Source organism: Callithrix jacchus, chromosome X, assembly GCF_049354715.1.
Source record: "Callithrix jacchus isolate 240 chromosome X, calJac240_pri, whole genome shotgun sequence".
NCBI classification, from domain to species: domain Eukaryota; kingdom Metazoa; phylum Chordata; class Mammalia; order Primates; family Cebidae; genus Callithrix; species Callithrix jacchus.
The window spans coordinates 102,354,895-102,374,948 of NC_133524.1; the positions used below are offsets into that span (position 1 = coordinate 102,354,895).

The following is a 20,054-nucleotide window of genomic DNA, read 5'->3' on the forward strand; positions in this document are numbered from 1 at the left end:
GAAGTTGCAGTGAGCTGGGGTCACACCACTGCACCTCCAACCTGGGCAACATAGCGAGACTTCATCTCAAAAAAAAAAAATACATGGAAATGAAACAATATGTTCCTGAATGACCTGTGGGTCAATGAAGAAATTAAGGAAGAATTTTTAAAATTCTTGAAACAAATGATAATGGTAACAAAACATACCAATACCTATGGGCTACAGCAAAAGCAGTACTAAGAGGAAAGTGTATGACAATGGGTACTTACATCAAAAAAGTAGAAAAAACTTCAAATAGACAACTTAATGATTCATCTTAGAGAACTAGAAAAGCGAGAGCAAACCAAACTCAAAATTTGTAGAAGAAAAGAAATAATAAAGATCAGAGCTGAAATAAATGAAATTGAAGGGGAAAGAAACAATATGAAAGATCAATGAAACAAAAAGTTGTTTTTGAAAAGTTAAACAAAATTGACAAACTTTTAGCTAGACTAAGAAATAGAAGATCCAAATAAATAAAATCAGAAACAAAAAGGGATTCATACAGCTGATACTGCACAAATTCAAAAGACCTTTAGAAGCTATTATGAACAGCTACATACCAATAAGTTGCAAAACTTAGAAACAGGTAAGATCCTAGACACATATAAGCTACCAAGATTGAACCATGTAAAAATCCAAAACCTTAACAGACCAATAAGAAAGAATATGGTAGAAGCTGTAATAAAAAGTCTCCGAGCAAAGGAAAGCCCAGGATGGCTTCACTGCTGAATTTTACCAAACATTCAAATAGCAACCAATACCAATCTTACTCAAACTATACTGCAAAACAAAGGATGAGGGACTACTTCCAAACTAATTCTACAAGTTTTGTATTATTCTAATACCCTAACCAGATAAAGACACAGCCAAGAAAAAAAAATACAGGTCAGTATCCCTGATGAACATTGATGCAAAAATCCTCAGCAAAATACTAACAAATTCAAAAATGCATTAAAAAGATAATTTATCTCGACCAAATGGGACTTATCCCAAGCATAAAAAGATGGTTCATCATACGAAAACGGTTCAGCATACACAAATCAAGCAGTATATCATATCACAAAATGGAGGACAAAAATTATATCAGTTGATGCTGAAAAAGCATTTGATAAAATTCAACTTCCCTTCATGATATACACCCTCAAAAAATGGGTACAGAAGGAACATACCTCAACATAATATAAGCCATGTATGATAGATCCACAGCTAGCATCATAAGGAATGGCCAATTATATGGTTTGACTTTTTGTTGCCACCCAAATCTCATCTCAAATTGTAATCCCCACGTGTCAAGGGAGGGACTTGTAATGCCCTCATGTTGAGGGAGGAAGATGATTGGATCACGGGGGTGGGTTCCCCCATGCTGTTCTCATGATAGTCAGTTTTCATGAGATCTTACACTTTTATAAGTGTTTGACAGTTCCTCCTTCACTCAGTCTCTCTCCTGCCATCTTGTCAAGAAGGAACCTGCTTCTCCTTCTGCCATGATTGTAAATTTCCTGAGGCCTCCCCAGCCATGAAGCATGGAGTCAATTAAACCTCTTTCCTTTATAAATTACCCAGTCTCACGGATTTCTTTATAGCAGTGTGAAAATGGACTAATATAGGCAATAACAGAAACCTTTCCTCTAAGATCTGGAACAAAACAAGTATGCCCACTTTCACCATTGTTATTCAGTGTAGTAATAGAATTTCTAGCTAGAGCAATCAGATAAGAAAAAAGTAAAAGGCATCCAAATTGGAAAGGAAGAAGTCAAATTAACAGTGTTTACTGATTAAATGATCTTATACTTGGAAAAACCTAAAGACTCCAAAAGAGAATTTTTAAAGCTGATAATCAAATTCACTAAAGTTTCAGGATATAATATCAACATACAAAAATCAGTAGCATTTGTATATGCCAAGAGTGAACAATGTGAAAAAGAAATTAAAAGTAATCCCATTTACAATACCCAGACATAAAATTAAATGCCTAGAAATTATCTAAACGAAGAAGTGAAAGAGCTCTACAATGAAAGCAAAATGCTGATGAAGGAAATTGAAGATTACACCAAAAGTGAAAAGATATTCCATGTTCGTGGATTGGAAGAATCAATATTTTTACAATGTCCATGCTACCCAAAGCAATCTACAGATTTAACATAAACCCTTAGAAAATACTAATGGCATTCTTTACAGAAATACAAAGAGACAATCCTAAAATATATATGGAACCACAGAAGACCCAGAATAGCAAAAGCTATTTTAAGCAAAAAGGACAAAAACTGGAGGAATCACATTACCTGACTTCAAATTATACTACAGAGCTACAGTAACCAAAAGAGCATGGTATCGGCATAAAGACACAGACACATAAACCAATAGAACCGAATAGAGAATCCAGAAACAAATCCACACACCTAGAGTAAACTCACTTTTGAACAGAAATATCAAGAACATACACTGGAGAAAAGACAGTCTCTTCAATAAATGATGCCGGGAAAACTGGATATTCATGTGCAGAAGAATGAAACTAGACCTGTAACTTTTGCCATAGACAAAAATCAAATCTAGATGGAATAAAGACTTAAATAGAAGACATGACACTATGAAACTACTACAAGAAGAACTTGGGGAAAATCTTCAGGACATTGGTCTGGGCAAAAATTTCTTGAGCAATACCCTGCAGGCATAGTCAACCAAAGCAAAAATGGACAAGTGGGATCACACTATATTATAAAAGCTTCTGCACAGCAAAGGATACCATCAACAAAGTGAATAGACAACCTATAGAATGGGAGAAAATATTTGTAAACCAACCATCTAACAAGGGATTAATAACCAGAATATGTAAGGAGCTCAAATAAATCTATAGGGGAAGAATATTAATAATCTGATTAAAAAATAGGCAAAATATTTGAATAGAAATTTCTCAACTGAAGACATACAAATGGCAAACTGGCATATGAAAAGGTACTCAACATCATTGATCATCAGAGAAATGCAAATCAAAACTATAATGAGATATACTCTCAGTATAGTAAAAATGGCTTATATCCAAAGGACAGGCAATGACAAATGTTGACGAGGATGTGGAGAAAAAGGAACCCTCATACACTATTGGTGGGAATGTAAATTAGCACAATCACTACGGAGAATAGTTTGGAGGTTGCTCCATCAACTAAAAATAGAACTACTGTATGATCCAGCAACCCCACTCCTAGGTATATACTCAAAGGAGAGAAAATCAGTATATCAAAGAGATATTTGCACTCTCATGTTTATTGCAGCATTGTTCATAATAGCCAGGATTTAGAATCAACCTGTGTTCATCAACAGACAAATGGATAAATAAAATGTGGTGGCCAGGTATGGTGGCTCACGCCTGTAATCCTAGCACTTTGGGAGACCGAGGCAGGTGGATCATGAGGTCAAGAGATTGAGAACATCCTGGCCAACATGGTGAAAACCCATCTTTACCAAAAATACAAAAATTAACTGGGCATGGTGGTGTGAGCCTGTAGTCCCAGCTACTCAGGAGCCTGAGGCAGGATAATCACTTGAACCCAGGAGGTAGAGGTTGCAGTGAGCCAAGATTATGCCACTGCACTCCAGCCTGGTGACAGACTGAGACTCTGTGTCAAAAAAAGAAAAAAAAAGTGGTAATATACACAATGAAATACTATTCATCCATATAAAAATAATGAGATTCAGTCATTGACAACAATATGGTTGGAACTGAAGGCCATTATGTTAAATGAAATAAGCCAGGCACAGAAAGACAAATTTCATGTGTTTTCACTTATTTGTGGGAGCTAAAACATTAAAACAATTGACCTCATTGAGATAGAGAGTAGAATGATCTTTATCATGGGTTGGGAAGGATAGTGGAGAAGGGTGTAAGTGGGCATGGTTAATAGATACAAAAATATAGTTAGATAGAATTAATATGATATAGTATTTGATAGAACATCAGAGTGACTAAAGTCAACAATAATTTATTGTACACTTAAAAATAACTAAAAGAGTATAATTGTATTGTTTGTAACACAAAGAAAGGATAAATGCTTTGGGTGACAGATGCCCCATTCACCATGATGAGATTATTTCACATTGTATTTCTATATCAAAATATCTTATTTATGCCACAAATATATATACATATGTACCTATACAAAATTTTTTTATAAATCATTTCTGTTCTTAGTTATTTACATTATTTTGAGTCCAGTTTCCTAATGTGATTAATCTGCTGGTAAAATGTTGAGTCCTCATGCCTCATAATTGTCACATGGAATGAACCAACAAAATGATTCTGGCATATGCAGATTATATGACTGGCATTCAAGTCTCCATGTCCTAAAAAATACATTTCTTTTTTTAATAAGAAAATATGCTTTTGTACAAAATCGTCAACCATGTTTTTCCTAAGCCAAGCTTTTTACTTACTCTCAGAGATTCAATATAGTTCTGAGAATCTCAAATATTATGGTTGTCTAATACTTATTAGTTTCTAATTTCTGTCAGCTGATTCATAGAGAACCTTACTACTTTCAAAAGAGAAAGAGCTAGAAAGGAATTATTCATACCTTTTCTACTTCCCAGTTGACACTTGAGTTGCTGCAGAGGCTTCCCTTTAAAAGTCGTTAAAAAGTATTTTATAAAATACATGCAATATTTTTTTATCTTTTTCTTTCCTTTCTTTACCAAAGATATGGACTTACTTTCACAGTCTGTTTTCTTCTTTACTGCAAAGTAGCATTTGGCAATCCTGAGCTAGATCCATTCCATTACAGACTTCAGATAAAATGGCAACAATAGAAATAGATTATTAAATCATTAGCCGGTTGTCTAATTACACTGTGAAATCTAAAGCATACCTCCTTTATTGTCACTCACAGAAACTTTCCCTATCTTAGCAAAATCTTCAATATTTTGATCAGTGTTTATCTCTCATTCCTTTTCTTCTACATTCTTCCCACTTTATCCTTTATCTTCTACCAAAGCCAGATTTTTTACTGCTCTCATGCTTTTTTTCTGTACATCAGAAGCTCTCCCAGTGATATTTACAGAATCCTCATGCTTATGAATGGGAATAGCATCTGAAAAGCTCTGTTAGCATGACATCTCTTTATGAGGTAATTTCACATCTTGGATTGAACTCTCAGAATCTCCATTTGTAAAATTGTAGATTTTTACACTGATCTTTATGTTATATGGCTTGAGTTTTGCGTACCTGATCTCTTATTGGATGTGTGACTAATGTGAGTATTAGCAACTGATACAAGGAAAGATGCCCAAAGTAAACGAGTTGGCCATGGTGGTGCTTTTGAAAAATATACACACATTATTTGAAACTCTTGCCCTCAAGAGGTAGAGACAAGTTTCCCTCTCTTAGAGTATGAGCTGACCTTAATGCACTTCTAACAAATAGAGTAAAACAAAGGCAAGTGTGTGTCATCTAGGCAATTTGATCATAAAAGGTACTGTGTCTTCCTCCTCAGTGGCTCTCTGTTAGGTTGTTCACGCTAAGAGAAACTTACCACCATATCATGAGGGCATTCAGGTATCCTATGAAGAAGCCTACCATGGTGAGAAACTGAGGCTTCCTGCTAACAGCCATATGAGTTATCTTGAAGTGCATTCTGAAGACGTAGTCAAGATTTCAGAAGACTGAAACCTCCTAAGAGATGCTGAACCAAAACCAGCTAAGCCATACACAAATGTCTGACAAACAGAAACTGTGAAATAATAAATATTGATTATTTTAAGCCACTAAGTTTTAGGGCAATTTGTTACATAGAAATAGGTAACAAGATAGTTTTAAACAATTAGCCTATCACATGTCTCAAAAATGGCAAAGGGATTTTCTATATGATACTTACCTATACCGTTGACCCTTAAACAAAATGTGTTCAAACTCTCTTGGTTCACTTACATATGGATTTTTCTCCACAAATATCAGAAAAATTTTGGAGATTTGTTACAATTTGTAAAAACAAGGAGATGAATTGCTTAACCTAGAAATATCAAAACAGTAAGAAAAAGATATGTTGTGAATGCACAAAATATATGTACATCCTAGTCTACTTTATCAATTACACAAATTAAAAAAGTGTATTATGAAAAGTTAAAATTAAACACCCTGTATCAAAAAAGTTAAAATTTTTCAAAACTGATGCAAACACAGACCAGACATGGTGCCATTCCCAGTTGAGAGAAGTGTGAACAAATGTAAAGATGTAGTGCCAAATTATAACTGCATACAATTAATTTTGGTGCATACTATACTACTGGAATAATTTTGTAGCTACCTCCTGTTGTTATTGCAGTGAGCTCAGGTATTGCTAGTATTCATTTAAATTGTTATGTGATGCTAATAATTTTCATGTGAGCAATTCCTTTCTCTCATAAATTGAGTATCACAGTAAAAAATGATCTCTTGTGTTAGTCACGTATTTTTCATTTATTTTAATGCAATACCATAAGCTTTGAATAACACCACAGGAACCCATATGAATTGTCAGGAGTGATGTTGGAAGTGTCCCCAAAAGCAAAGAAAAGTCTTGACATGACAGGAAGAAGCTGAATTGCTTGTTATGTACCATAGATTGAGGTCTTCAGCTGCAGTTGCCTGCCATTTCAAGATAAATGAATCCAGCTTGTAGACCATTGTAAAAGAGAGAGAAGAGAGAGAGAGAATGCAAATTGTGAAGCCATTGCTGCTGTTACACCAGCAGGTGCAAAAACGTTGCACTTTTTGAAAAACAGCTTTTTATATAGTATTGAAAGTATGACTTTTAGGTAGGTGCAGGATTACTATAAGAAAGACATATCTATAAAGTCCAACATGATTTGAACAAAAATTAAATCATTATGTGACAACTTAAATCAAAAGGAAGCATATAAAGTTGAATGATCTAATGCCAGCAAAGGATGGCTTGATAATTTTATAAAGAAGTTTGGCTTTAAAAAATGTCAAGATAACAGGAGAACCAGCTTTTGACAACCAAGAGGCACCAGACAGGTTTCCAGTAGCCATTAAGAAAGTCAATCAGGAGAAAGGATATCTTCCTGAAGAGGTTTTTAATGCTTATTAAACTGCCATATTCTGGGGAAAAATTCCACAAAGGACATTTTTGTTGGTAAGGAAGAGTAGTGAGCACAAGGATTAAAGGCAGGAAAAGATAGGCAAATTCTACTGTTTTGTGTACATGCAGTCAGGTTTATGATAGGACTCCTCCTATTTATAAAGTTGGTGACCCCTGAGCCTTGAAAGGAAAAGATAAGCACCAGCTGCCAGTCTGTTGACTGTACAACAAGAAGGCCTGGATAATCAATGAGGACCTTTTCCTGGATTGGTTCCATTGATGCTGAAGTCAAGAAGTACCTTGCCAGTAAGATACTGCCTTTTAAGTTATTTTGATATTGAACAATGACCCTGACTACCCAGATGCCCCTGTGAGTTCAACACCAAAGGCATAGTGGTCTACCTTCCCCAAAACAGAATGTCTCTAATCTAGCCTCTAAATCAAGGGGCCATAACGACCTTTAAGGCTCATTACACGCAATACTCCATGGAAAAGATTGTCAATGCTATGGAAGAAAACATTCTTAACAGAGAGAGTGTCAGGGAAGTCTGGAAGTATCATGCCATTAAAGATGCTGTATTTGTTATAGATAAAGCCATGAAAACCATCAAGCCCAAAACAATAAACTCCTGCTGGAGAAAACTGACTCCATATATTGTGCATGACTTCACAGGATTTATGAGAGACCCAATCAAGGAAATAATGAACAAGAGAATATATTTTCTGTTTCTTATAATTTTCTTAATAACGTTTTCTTTTCTCTAGCTTAAATTATCATAAGAATATAGTATATAGCATGTAATATATAAAATATGTACTAAATGGCTATGTATGCTATTGATAAGGGACCAGTCAACAGTAGGCTATTAGAAGTAAGTTTTGGGCGAATCAAAATTATATTTGGCTTTCCACCTGTGTGTGTGGGGTGGTGAGGGGGTGGTTAGTGACTTTAACCCTTGCATTCTTCATGGGCCAAATGTAGTCAATAATTGGTCAAGCCAGAAAGAATAGTGAATTTTCATACTTTCACCCTTGTCTTGAATAGGTATAGCCCAAGGAGCTCAGCCTTACATAAAAGGAAATTTAATGAGTCTTTTAAATTTGTGCGTGTATGTGAGTACATAATTTTAGCCACCTTAACAAAGCACCATGTTGTACTGTTTTACCTACTATCATTTGGGAAAATGAAGCCAACTTAAAAGAGAAAACCTGTTACATTTTTATGGATGGAATTTTAAAACACTTGACCTTTTGAAAACTATATTCACCATAGTATTATTTAACATTACTTGTTTCTCTGAAAAAGACAAATAACAAGATGGTTTCTTTCATTTTGACAGATTAGAAGAGATTAAATTTCACTGTAAATTGTTTACTGAGTAACTGAAATAAAATACTGATTCACTAGCTGAGTATATGTTTGTTGAAATTGATTTATTTTTAATAGTTTTTCAAAATGTCCTTTTAATAGTTTTTCAAAATGTTTTTTTGATTCTTTGAGCAAACATGAAGTACAAAATATAGAAATTTTTACTAACTTTCCCCAACTCAACAATTAATAAAAAAAATCTACTTAGCTTTATAATCCATTTCAAATAACTTTAAAATTATCTAACATTATTATAATAGCAAGCTGCAGCTCATAATTAGTTGATTTCTTTGTGATCTTTACCATGTTTTCAACAATATTTAAATAAATATAAGATTACTTATTTTTGTGAATTATGTAGATTCCAAAATAGAGTAAAAAGCAGTGTGGGGGTTTCTTAACCTTGTACAAATAACCAATAAAATATTTCCCATGTTGATTATTTCTCATTCAGTACTTTTTCCGGGATTCATTGGTTCAAGTTTTCTGTCTTCTGCACATGTGCTTATTATCCTCAAAGGAGGTGAAAGTGGTAAAATTTCATATTAATTATGTATAGAAAATCCTGGCTTGCCCCACCCACAACTTCACCATGGTACCCCATAGCCAAATACGTAAGATTTCATTTCTATATAATAAATCTTGAAATCACATGGATTGATTTTCTTTTTTTTTTTTTTGCAATATTGTTTTAGCTATTCTAAGTTCTTTGACTTTTCACAAGAATTTAGCGTAATCTTGTCTATATCTACAAAAAATCTAACTGCAATTTTGATAGTAATGCATTGGAGTAAATTGACATCTTTACTATGTTGAGTCTTGCAATTCATGAATATACTGTGTCTCTCTATTTATTTAGATACTTTTTGATTCATTTCTTCAGTGTTCCATAGTTTTGGCATATAAGTCCAGCACATGTTTTGTTAGGTTTACATCTAAGTACTTTATTTTTTGAAAGATTATAAATGATACTATATTTAAAATATTGTTGGTTTATATATACATTTCTTTTAAATTTTACTTTAGGTTCTGGGGTACATGTTCAAGTCATGCAGGGTTGTTGCATAGCTGCATACATAACCAGGTGGTTTTCTGCCTCTATTCCCACTTTGACTATATCCGGCATGTCTCCCCATGTTATCCCTCCCCACCCCAACTATCTCTCCCCTAGCCCCCCCCAACTGCCCCCAGTGTGTGATGCTCCTCTCCCTGAGTCTACGTGTTCTCATTGTTCAACACCCACCTATGAGTGAGAACATGCGGTGTTTGGTTTTCTGTTCTTGTGTCAGTTTGCTGAGAATGATGGCTTCAAGATTCTTCCAAGTCCCTACAAAGGACACGAACTCATCGTTTGTTATGGCTGCATAGTATTCCATGGTGTATATGTGCCACATTTTCTTTGTCTAGTCTATCATTGATGGGCATTTGGGTTGGTTCCTGGTCTTTGCTATTGTACACAGGGCTGCAAGGAACATAACGTGTGCATGTGTCTTTATAGTAGAACAATTGATAGTTCTTTGGGTATATACCCAATAATGGGATTGCTGGGTCAAATGGAATTTCTATTTCTAGATCCCTGAGAAATCGCCACACTGTCTTTCACAATGGTTGAACTAATTTACACTCCCACCAGCTGTGTAAGAGTGTACCTATTTCTCCATATCCTCTCCAGCATCTGTTGTCTCCAGACTTTTTAATGTTCACCATTCTAACTGGCATGAGATGGTATCTCAATGTGGTTTTGATTTGCATTTCTCTAATGAACAGTGATGATGAGCATTTTTTCATGTTTGCTTGGCCTCATATATGTCTTCTTTTGAAAAGTGTCTGTTCATATCTTTCACCCACATTTGAATGGGGTTGTTTTTTTCTTGTATATCTGTTTTAGTTCTTTGTAGATTCTGGATATTAGCCCTTTGTCACCACTACCATGGGTAGACTGCAAAAATTTTTCCCATTCTGTTGGTTGCTAGTTCCCTCTAATAATGGTTTCTATTGCTGTACAGAAGCACTGAATTTTAATTAGATCCCATTTGTCTATCTTGGCTTTTGTTGCCATTGCTTTTGGTGTTTTAGTCATGAAGTCCTTGCCTATGCCTATGTCCTGGATGGTTTTGTCTACATTTTCTTCCAGTGTTTTTATGGTGTTAGGTTTTATATTTAAATCTTTAATCCATCTGGAGTTAATTTTAGTGTAAAGTGACAACAGTAAGGGGTCCAGTTTCTGCTTTCTGCACATTGCTAACCAGTTTTCCCAACACCATTTATTAAACATGTAGTGCTTTCCCCATTGCTTGTTTTTGTCAGGTTTGTCAAAGATCAGATGGTTGTAAATATGTGGTGTTGCTTCTGAGGCCTTTGTTCTGTTCCATTGGTCTATGTCTCTGTTTTGGTACCAGTACTATGCTGTTTTGATTACTGTAGCCTTGTAGTATAGTTTGAAGTCCAGCAGTGTGATGCCTCTGGCTTTGTTCTTTTTGCTTAGGATTGTCTAGGCTATACGGGCTCTCTTGTGATTTCATATGAAGTTTGAAGTGTTTTTTCCAGTTCTGTGAAGAAGGTCATTCATAGCTTTATGGGGATAGCATTGAATCTATAAATTACTTTGGGCAGTATGGCCATTTTCACAATATTGATTCTTTCTAACTGTGAGCATGGAATGATTTTCCATCTGTTTGTGTCCTCTCTTATTTCATTGAGCAGTGGTTTGTAGTTCTCCTTGAAGAGGTCCTTTACATCCTTTGTTAGTTGTATTCATAGGTATTTTATTCTCTTTGTAGCAATTACAAATTGCAGTTCGCTCTTGATTTGGCTCTCTGTTTGTCTGTTATTGGTATATAGGAGTGCTTGTGATTTCTGCACATTGATTTTATATCCTGAGACTTTGCTGAAGTTGCTTATCAGTTTGAGATTTGGGGCTGAGAAAATGGGGTCTTCTAAATATACAATCATAACATCTGCAAATAGGACTTCCTCCTTTCCTAATTGAATACCTTTTATTTCTTTTTCTTGCCTAATTGCTCTGGCTAGAACTTCCAATACTATATTGAATAGGAGTGGTGAGAGAGGGCATCCTTGTCTAGTGCCTGATTTCAAAGGGAATGCTTCCAGTTTTTGCTTATTCAGTATTATATTGGCTGTAGGTTTTTTGTAAACAGCTTTCATCATTTTGAGATATGTTTCCTTGATACCTAGTTTATTGAGAGTTTTTCACATAAAGCGCTGTTGAATTTTGTCTAAGGCCTTCTCTGCATCTATTGAGATAATCATGTGGTTTTTGTCTTTGGTTCCATTTATGTGATGGATTACGTTTATGGACTTGCATATGTTGAACCAGCCTTGCATCCCCAGGATGAAGCCTACTTGATCATGATGAATAAGCTTTTTGATGTGCTGTTGCATTCGGTTTGCCAGTATTATATTGAAGATTTTTGCATCGATGTTCATCATGGATATTGGCCTGAAGTTTTCTTTTTTAGTTGAGTCTCTGCCTGGTTTTGGTATCAGGATGATGTTGGTCTCATAAAATGAGTTAGGGAGGATTTCCTCTTTTTGTATTGTTTGATATAGTTTCAGAAGGAATGGAACCAGCTCCTCTTTGTATAGCTGGTAGACTTTGGCTGTGAACCCATCTGGACCTGGATTTTTTTAGTTGGTAGGCTATTGATTGCTGCCTCAACTTCAGCCCTTGTTATTGATCTATTCAGGGTTTCAAGTTCTTCCTGATTTAGTCTTGGTAGAGTAAAGTGTCCAGGAATTTATCCATTTCTTCCAGGTTTACTGGTTTATGTGCATTGAGCTGTTTGGAGTAATCTCTGGTGGTAGTTTGTATTTCTGTGGATTCAATGGTGATATACACTTTATCCTTTTTTATTGCATCTACTTGATTCTTCTCTCTTTTTATTAGTCTGGCTAGCAGTCTGTCTATTTTGTTGATCTTTTCAAAAAACCAGCTCCTGGATTTAGTGATTTTTTGAAGGGTTTTTCTAGGGTCCCTATCTCCTTCAGTTTGGCTTTGATCTTAGTTATTTCCTGTCTTCTGCTAGCTTTTGAGGCTTTTTATCTTCCTCCTATAGCTATTTTAATTTTGATGATAGGATGTCAATTTTAGATCTTTCCTTGTTTCTCATGTGGGCATTTATTGCTATACATTTCCCTCTCAACACTGCTTTAAAGGTGTCCCAGATATTCTGGTAAGTTATGTCTTCATTCTGATTGGTTCTCAAGAACATCTTTATTTCTGCCTTCATTTTATTTTTAATCCAGTTGACACTGAGAAGCAAGTTGTTCAGTTTCTAAGTGGTTGTGCAGATTTGAGTGTGCTTCTTAATCCTGAGTTCTAATCTGATTGTGCTGTGGTCTGATAGACTGTTTGTTATGATTTCCATCCTTTTGCCTTTGCTGAGGAGGGATTTGCTTCCAATTATGTGGTCAATTTTAGAGTAAGTGTGATGTGGTGCTGAAAAAAATGTATATCCCATGGATTTGGGGTGGAGCTTTATACGTCTGTTAGGTCCACTTGGTCCAGCTCTTTATTCAAATCCTGGATGTCCTTGTTAATTTTCTGTCTCATTGGTCTGTCTAATATTGACAGTGGAGTGTTGAAGTCTCACACTGTTATTGTGTGGGAGTCTAAATGTCGTTTTAGGTCATTAAGAACTTGCTTTATGTATCTGGGTGCTCCTGTGTTGGGTGTGTATATATTTAGGATATTTATCTCTTCTTGTTGGATTGATCCTTTTACCATTGTGTAATGACCTTCTTTGTCTCTTTTGATCTTTGTTGGTTTGAAGTCTGTTTTATCAGAGACTAGGATTGCAACCTTTGCTGGTTTTTATATTTTTAATTGATGTCTGTTAATTGATTGCTTAATTTATAGAAATACAATTGATTCATGTGTTTTTATATTCTGAAACACTGCTAAGCTCTCTTATTAGTTCTAGGAGTCTTTTTATATTCATTTTTTATAGATTCCCTAGTATTTTCAACAGAGGCATTATATGATCTGGAAATATGGGCAGTTTTATTTCCTTCTTTCCAACATGCATGTATTTTATTTTATTGCCTTGCTTTCTTGCACTGGCTAAAATTTCCAGAAATATATTGAATAAGAGCAGTGATTTTCAGCTGTAGATAAGGGGTCATTTTGTGCTGTCTGCTTTCAGAAATTTGTCTTTGTTTTTAGTTTCTAGTTTAAATATAATGTGTCTTGGGATGAATTTCTTTGTGTTTATCCTGTTAGAAGTTCACCCAGTTTTTAAATCTATAGGTTTATATTTACACCATATATGGGATTTTTAGGCATTATTTCTTTGAGTACAAACATCATTTCTGTTTCTACCCAGAACTCCAATGGCATGAATGTTAAACCTTTTGTTATAGTCACACAGGTCCTAGTGTATCTATTCATTTTTTTCTAGTATATTTTCTCTCTACCATCCAGAATGAGTAATTACTATTCTATTTTCAATTCATTAGTTTATTCAATCTTTCTATTCCATTCTGTTTTTAAGCCTATCTATTGAGCTTTCTATGTCAATTATTGTACTTTTCAATTCTGAAATTGTCATTTGGTTATTTACATTTCTAATTCTTTGCTATGTCTTTCTATTAGTATACTAAGGCTTCCTATTTTTATACTTGATTCAAGTATGTTCATAATTGTTTGCTTTTTTTATTTTGACTGTTGAACTGTCAGTTAATTTTAACTTCTCTATCATCTTGGTATTGTTATCCATTCTCTTTTCTCATTTATTTTGAGATTTTCCTATTTTGGGTATAACTACTAGCTTCCAATTTAAACCTAAACGTTTTTGTACTATGTTCTTATTTAAACCTTCTATTTTAGCTGGCTTTCTCTAATACTGCTCCATCAGGGGAAAAAGTGAAATTAACTCATTGGTGCTAGGTGAAGGTAGAAGTCCAGTTCCTCACTCCGCTTCCACTGACTCCCAAAGTGAGTATCTCCTAACCACTACTACATAGGTGGGAGTTCCAGGTTCTTCCATGGTATCCATTAACATCTTGTTGGAGGTGGCTTCATCATCGCTTGACAACTGTGAAAGGCCTCTTCTGACAGAACCCCTTTGGTGGGTAGAGGGATGTCTCTTTACAGCTGAGTCTAGGTAGAAGTCCAGACTTCTCACATGGTGTCTCACACAGATACTGCAAAGGGGCAGAAGGAGTGTGATTCTCATTAACAACAAGTAGGGACAAAAGTCTTAGCTTTCTATTTGGCCATCTCAGATACCATCCCACTGGGGTGCTAGAGAACTTGTTACTGCATCCTAAGGGTGGATGTCTAGGATCCCCAATTATCCTTTGCTGGCATGAGCAGGAATGGTACCATATTTTTCTGTCATGTTTGGCTGGACTATAACAATTATTGTCTAAAAGCTTTATATTTTTTTAGGCTTCCCCTTTCTTAGTCTTTTAGATAGGAGCTTATTCGTTTTGCTTAGAATTGTCATGGCTATATGGGCTCTTTTTGGTTCCATAAAATTTTTTAAATCGTTTTTTTTTCTAATTGTGCGAAGTATGTCAGTGGTAGTTTAATGAGAATAGCATTGAATCCATAAATTACTTTGGGCAGTATGACTATTTTCACAATATTGATTCTTCCTATCCATGAACATGGAATATTTTTCATTTGTTTGTGTCCTCTCTGGTTTCCTTGAGCACTGGATTGAAGTTTTCCTTGAAAAGGAACTTCACTTCCCTTGTTATCTGTATTCCTAGTTATTTTATTCTTTTTTTAGCAATTATAAATGGGGGTTCATTCATTATTTAGCTCTCTGCTTGCCCGTTCTTGGCATATAGGAATGCTTGTGATTTCTGCACATTGATTTTTGATCCTGAGACTTTGCTGAAGTTGCTTATTAGCATAAAAAGCTTTTGGGCTGAGACAATGGGGTTTTCTAGACATAGGATCATGTTATCTGCAAACAAAAACATTTTGATTTCCTCCCTTCCTATTTGAATGCCTTTTATTTATTTCTCTTGCCTGATTGCCCTGGCCAAAACTTACAATATTATGTTGAATATGAGTGGTAAGAGAGCACAAGATTTGTCTTGTCCTGGTTTTCAAGGCAAATGTTTCCAGTTTTTGCCCATCCAGTATGATATTGGCTATGGGTTTGTCATAAAATGCTCTTATGATTTTGAGGTATGTTCCTTCAATACCTAGTTTATTAAGAGTTTTTAACATAAAAAGATGTTGAATTTTATTGAAGGCCTTTTCTGCATCTATTGAGATAATCATGTGGTTTTTGTTTTTAGATTTATTTATGTGATGAATTAAGTTTATTGATTTGCATATGTTCAACCAGCCTTGTATTGTGGGAATGAATCCAACTTGTTCATGGTGGATAAGCTTGTGGATTCGGTTTGCCAGTATTTTATTGAGAAATTTTACATCGATGTTCATCAGAGATATTGGCCTGAAGTTTTCATTTTTGTTGTATCTCTGCCAGATTTTGGTGTCAGGATGATGCTGGCCTCATAGAATGAGTCAGGGAGTGTTTCTTCCTTTTCAATTATTTGGAATAGTTTCAGAAGAAATGGTATCAACTCCTCTTTGTACTTTTGGTGGAATTCAGCTGTAAATCCAACTGGTCCTGGGATTTTATTGGTTGGTAAACTATTTACGATTGCATCAATTTTGGAACTTGTTATTGGTCTATTCAGGGATTCAACCTCTTCCTTGTTCAGTCTTGGGAAGGTGTATAGTCCAGGAATTTATCAGTCTTGGGAGGGTGTATGTGTCCAGGAATTTGTCCACTTTCTCTAGATTTTCTACTTTATTTGCATAGAGCTCTTTATAATATTCTCTGCTGGTTGTTTATATTTCTGTGGGGTCAGTGGTGATATCGCCTTTATTATTTCTTATTATGTCTATTTGATTCTTTTCTCTTTTCTTTTTTATTACTCTAACTAAAAATATGGAATGCTTCATGAATTTTTGTGACTTCCTTGCGCAGGGGCCATGCTAATCTTCTCTATATTGTACCAATTTTAGTATATGTGCTATCAAAGGGAGCACAGCATAAGCCTTCTAAAAATATTTTTAAAAATAAAAATTGTGTCCACATGGGTACCTCTTCCACTGGTAAAAAGTAATGAGCTCTTTTAAGATCACTGAAATATCACAGGCCAAACTAGAGCTCATTTACAGTGGCTTCCATCTCATGGTAGTTTGACGCAGGCTGTTGGTAATGCTAAATATTTTTTCCAGGCACCATTTCTCTTTTATTGGTTAGCTGGAAGGCAGGAGAGTTTTTTAATCTCCCAGAGTTGATTATGAAGAGACCACAGAAAACATATCTTTTCCTTGATGGCATCAAACTCTATAGAATCCACTTAGGGTCTATAAGCAAGCAAGCAAGATGGAGCTTAAAATAATGTAGGAAAAAGATATTCCCTTGTACATGATGATCCCCCTTTGGCAAAAGGGAATCTCTGTCACTTGAATATCTATGTCTCTAAAGGAACCTGCTAAAGGTTACTGCTATAAATATTAGGAAATTTGTTTTACCATTAGATTTTGCTTGATACTACAATTGCAGGGGCTGCTGCCCAAGGCACAAAAGTGTTAGATAAATGTCTTCTTCAATAATTACATATTAAAAACTGAATGTGTAACTACATAACACCTTGTCAAAACTCAATAATAATTACAAGGTATTTTCATTTTCCTCAACTAGTGCTAGTATATCAGAGAAACAGTTATACTAAATCATAATGCTTTAGTGACTATGTATTTATTTACTAAATCATCAGGTATGACATAAAATTTCTTCTTAAATTATATTTAACAAGATACATAGTAATTTTATTATTTTCTGCTGTTTGCTATGTGCAGTAAACCTCCCATTTTTTAAAGTTGCAAGTGTCACTTGTGTTTGTTATTATTGTTGTTTTTGTTTATACAAGTCTTTATTAACACTTGTGTTACATTGAAAAGACATGTTACTCTTTAATTGGATATTGTAAATAATTGAGCATAGTGTTGCTTTTCTGTTTCCAGCTCTGTATGTTGGAGATTTTTTTAAGTTGATAACTTAGATGACAAGGGAAAATTGTCATTGAACACTGCCAGATCAAAGGAAATGTTACCAGTTCTAACAGCTGCTGAGAAATCAACCCTCTTTGCATGAAATGTAAGCATTGGATCCCCTAGGACAAGTAAAACTTCTCTAACTTGATAGGATTATTTATTCAATGAGCATTTATATATAGTGCACATTAAAGCATACACTACTTTGCTCATTCTGTGTTATTAAAACTTTTGTAATTTCCTCTTATTCTAATCACTGGGCTCTATAGAACAGGCAAAGGGAAATACTTGCATTAAGTTGCATACAACATGAATAATTTGATTTTACAAAAGACAGAAAATGATTCTTTCTGGTAATCTTTATTTGTAAGGAACCAGTTCAATACCAGGCAAGCAGCATTGTTGACACACTAAGCCAAGCTTTTTCAATCTCAGCACTATTGACATTTAGGATCTGAAAGATTTTTTGTTAGAAGAAGGGGCTGTCCTCTGCTGTTTAGTAGTACACCCCTGGCCTTTACCAGCTAAATACCAGTAGCATTTCCCACCAGTTGTGACAACTCAAAATAGCTCTGGACATTACCAAATATACCGTAGGGGGCCGAAATTGTCCCCAGTATGTATATTCTATAAAAAAGTTTAAATGGAAATTTAAAAATAATGTTCTGATGGAGATTTCAGAGTAGTCAAATTCTACCATATATTAGCCTATTAATGAAGCAAAGCTATTCCAGGAGAACATTTCCTGAGAAGAAAGCTGTATCCTCTGCCCATTTGTAGTTAAGTGCCGTTAGTGAGTTTATGATACCTCTGGAAGCTTCAATTATTTGCCTAATATCAAAAGTATGAGTCCACTATCCTATGACTACTAACTACAACCAAGAGATGCTGATAAATGTATAGGGAATAGATGTGAACAATAAAAAAAGATAATAAACACAAATAATACATAAATATTAGACTGTAAGACTCAGTACTGATATAACATATGAGTAATACATGAGCAATAAACTTTTAAAAAATTCTGTGAGTACATAGTAGATGTATATATTATGAGGTATGTTAGATGTTTTGATACAGACATGCAGTGCATAATAATCACATCATCAAAAATAGGGTATCCATCCCCTCAAGCATTTTTCCTTTGTGTTACAAACAATCTAGTTATATTTATTTAGTTATTTTTAAGTGTACACTAATTTTTTTTTTGTAATCAACCTGTTGTGTTATCAAATACTAGGCCTTATTTATTCTTTCTTTTCTTTTTTTACCCATTAACCATCCCTTATCCCCCCAAGCCCCCATTATCCTTCCTAGCCTCTGTAAACCATTCTTCACCTCAGATGAACAGTAAATTTAATGGAACTAATAGACACTCACCCTGCATTTTATAGAAGACCTGGAGCTCATAGCTGTCCTTCAGGATATAAAGTCTATTACCACTGAATTTTTTGTCTTTTCCTGGCTTTTGATTAGTCAATACTAGGAGTCAACAGGGTAATAGCCACAGTTTAAGATAAAAAGTCTCTGACATTTAACTGCAACCCCATCTAATCCCTGTGGAGAGCCCTAAGGAGATACCAGGTCTTAACAGAGAGTAACAACTCTCTTGTCTTTCTTTGGCAAACTAGAGAGTAATAAAGGCTAATTTATATTGCACATAACTAAGACATATTATAATTTTCTCTAACAATTAGAAATAGTTTTAAATTATGTATGCACAACCAAGAAAACAATGGTGCATAAATAAAATAGGCAAGATATTATTTGGTTAGGGTATGGATTACAGCCTCCAAATATTGCAAGGAATGGCTTGCAGAAAAATTCCTCTTTTTTTTTTTTACTATCATGTGATAGACAAAGTCATTTCTTAAATACTCTTCACAGCTTCTAATCCCCTAGACTTGTTTGCTATATGGAATCATAAAGAAAGATGGATGAACAAAAAACTATGACACTATAATGACACTTGAGGCTCTACTTAAGTTATCATCCAAGTTATATGTCATGAAAGATCAAGCACTTCTTTTGTGAATACATTTTATTAAATTGCAAAATTCCTTAATAGGGTGAACATAACTAACTCTATGATCTAAACTCAGAAGGGTAACCAGGAATAAAATATCCTGTTAAAAGATCATTTACAGAGGGGAAAAAGAAGATGGTGCGGTAGGAGCAACTCAGGATTGCAGCTCTCAGTGAAGGTGCAAAGGGTGAGTGCAAGCCGCATTTCAAGACGGATCTTTGTTGCACACAGAACAGGGAAATTCCCAGGTGTAGGAGAGACACGGAATGCCAGCACAGCTGTTTTGGCTGGCATGGCCATTTCAGCCAGTGCCACAGCACAGTGGCACTCTGCACAAAATGCACTTGTCTGGGTGCCCTGTTAAACCGGCAATCTGAGATTTGGGAGAGCAGATTAGCATATCCATCTGATTAAACAGGACTTGGACAGTGAGCCAGACCAGGAGATTCCCGGGAAGCCACGTATGAGCAGGTACAGTGGGTCACTGCATGGGAAATCAAACAGATCCCG

General features: G+C 35.1%; 1 protein-coding gene and 1 non-coding gene across 2 annotated transcripts in view; one reads left to right on the plus strand and one right to left on the minus strand.

Annotated features, from left to right (window-relative positions):
- Nucleotides 1–20,054, plus strand: part of IL1RAPL2 (interleukin 1 receptor accessory protein like 2) — a 1,167,415-nt gene that overhangs the window by 1,056,020 nt on the left and 91,341 nt on the right. The gene's annotated exons all lie outside the window — the stretch shown is intronic.
- LOC118150731 (U6 spliceosomal RNA) lies at nucleotides 16,398–16,504 on the minus strand. The gene has a single exon (XR_004738883.1). It is a non-coding gene; the product is annotated as a U6 spliceosomal RNA (small nuclear RNA).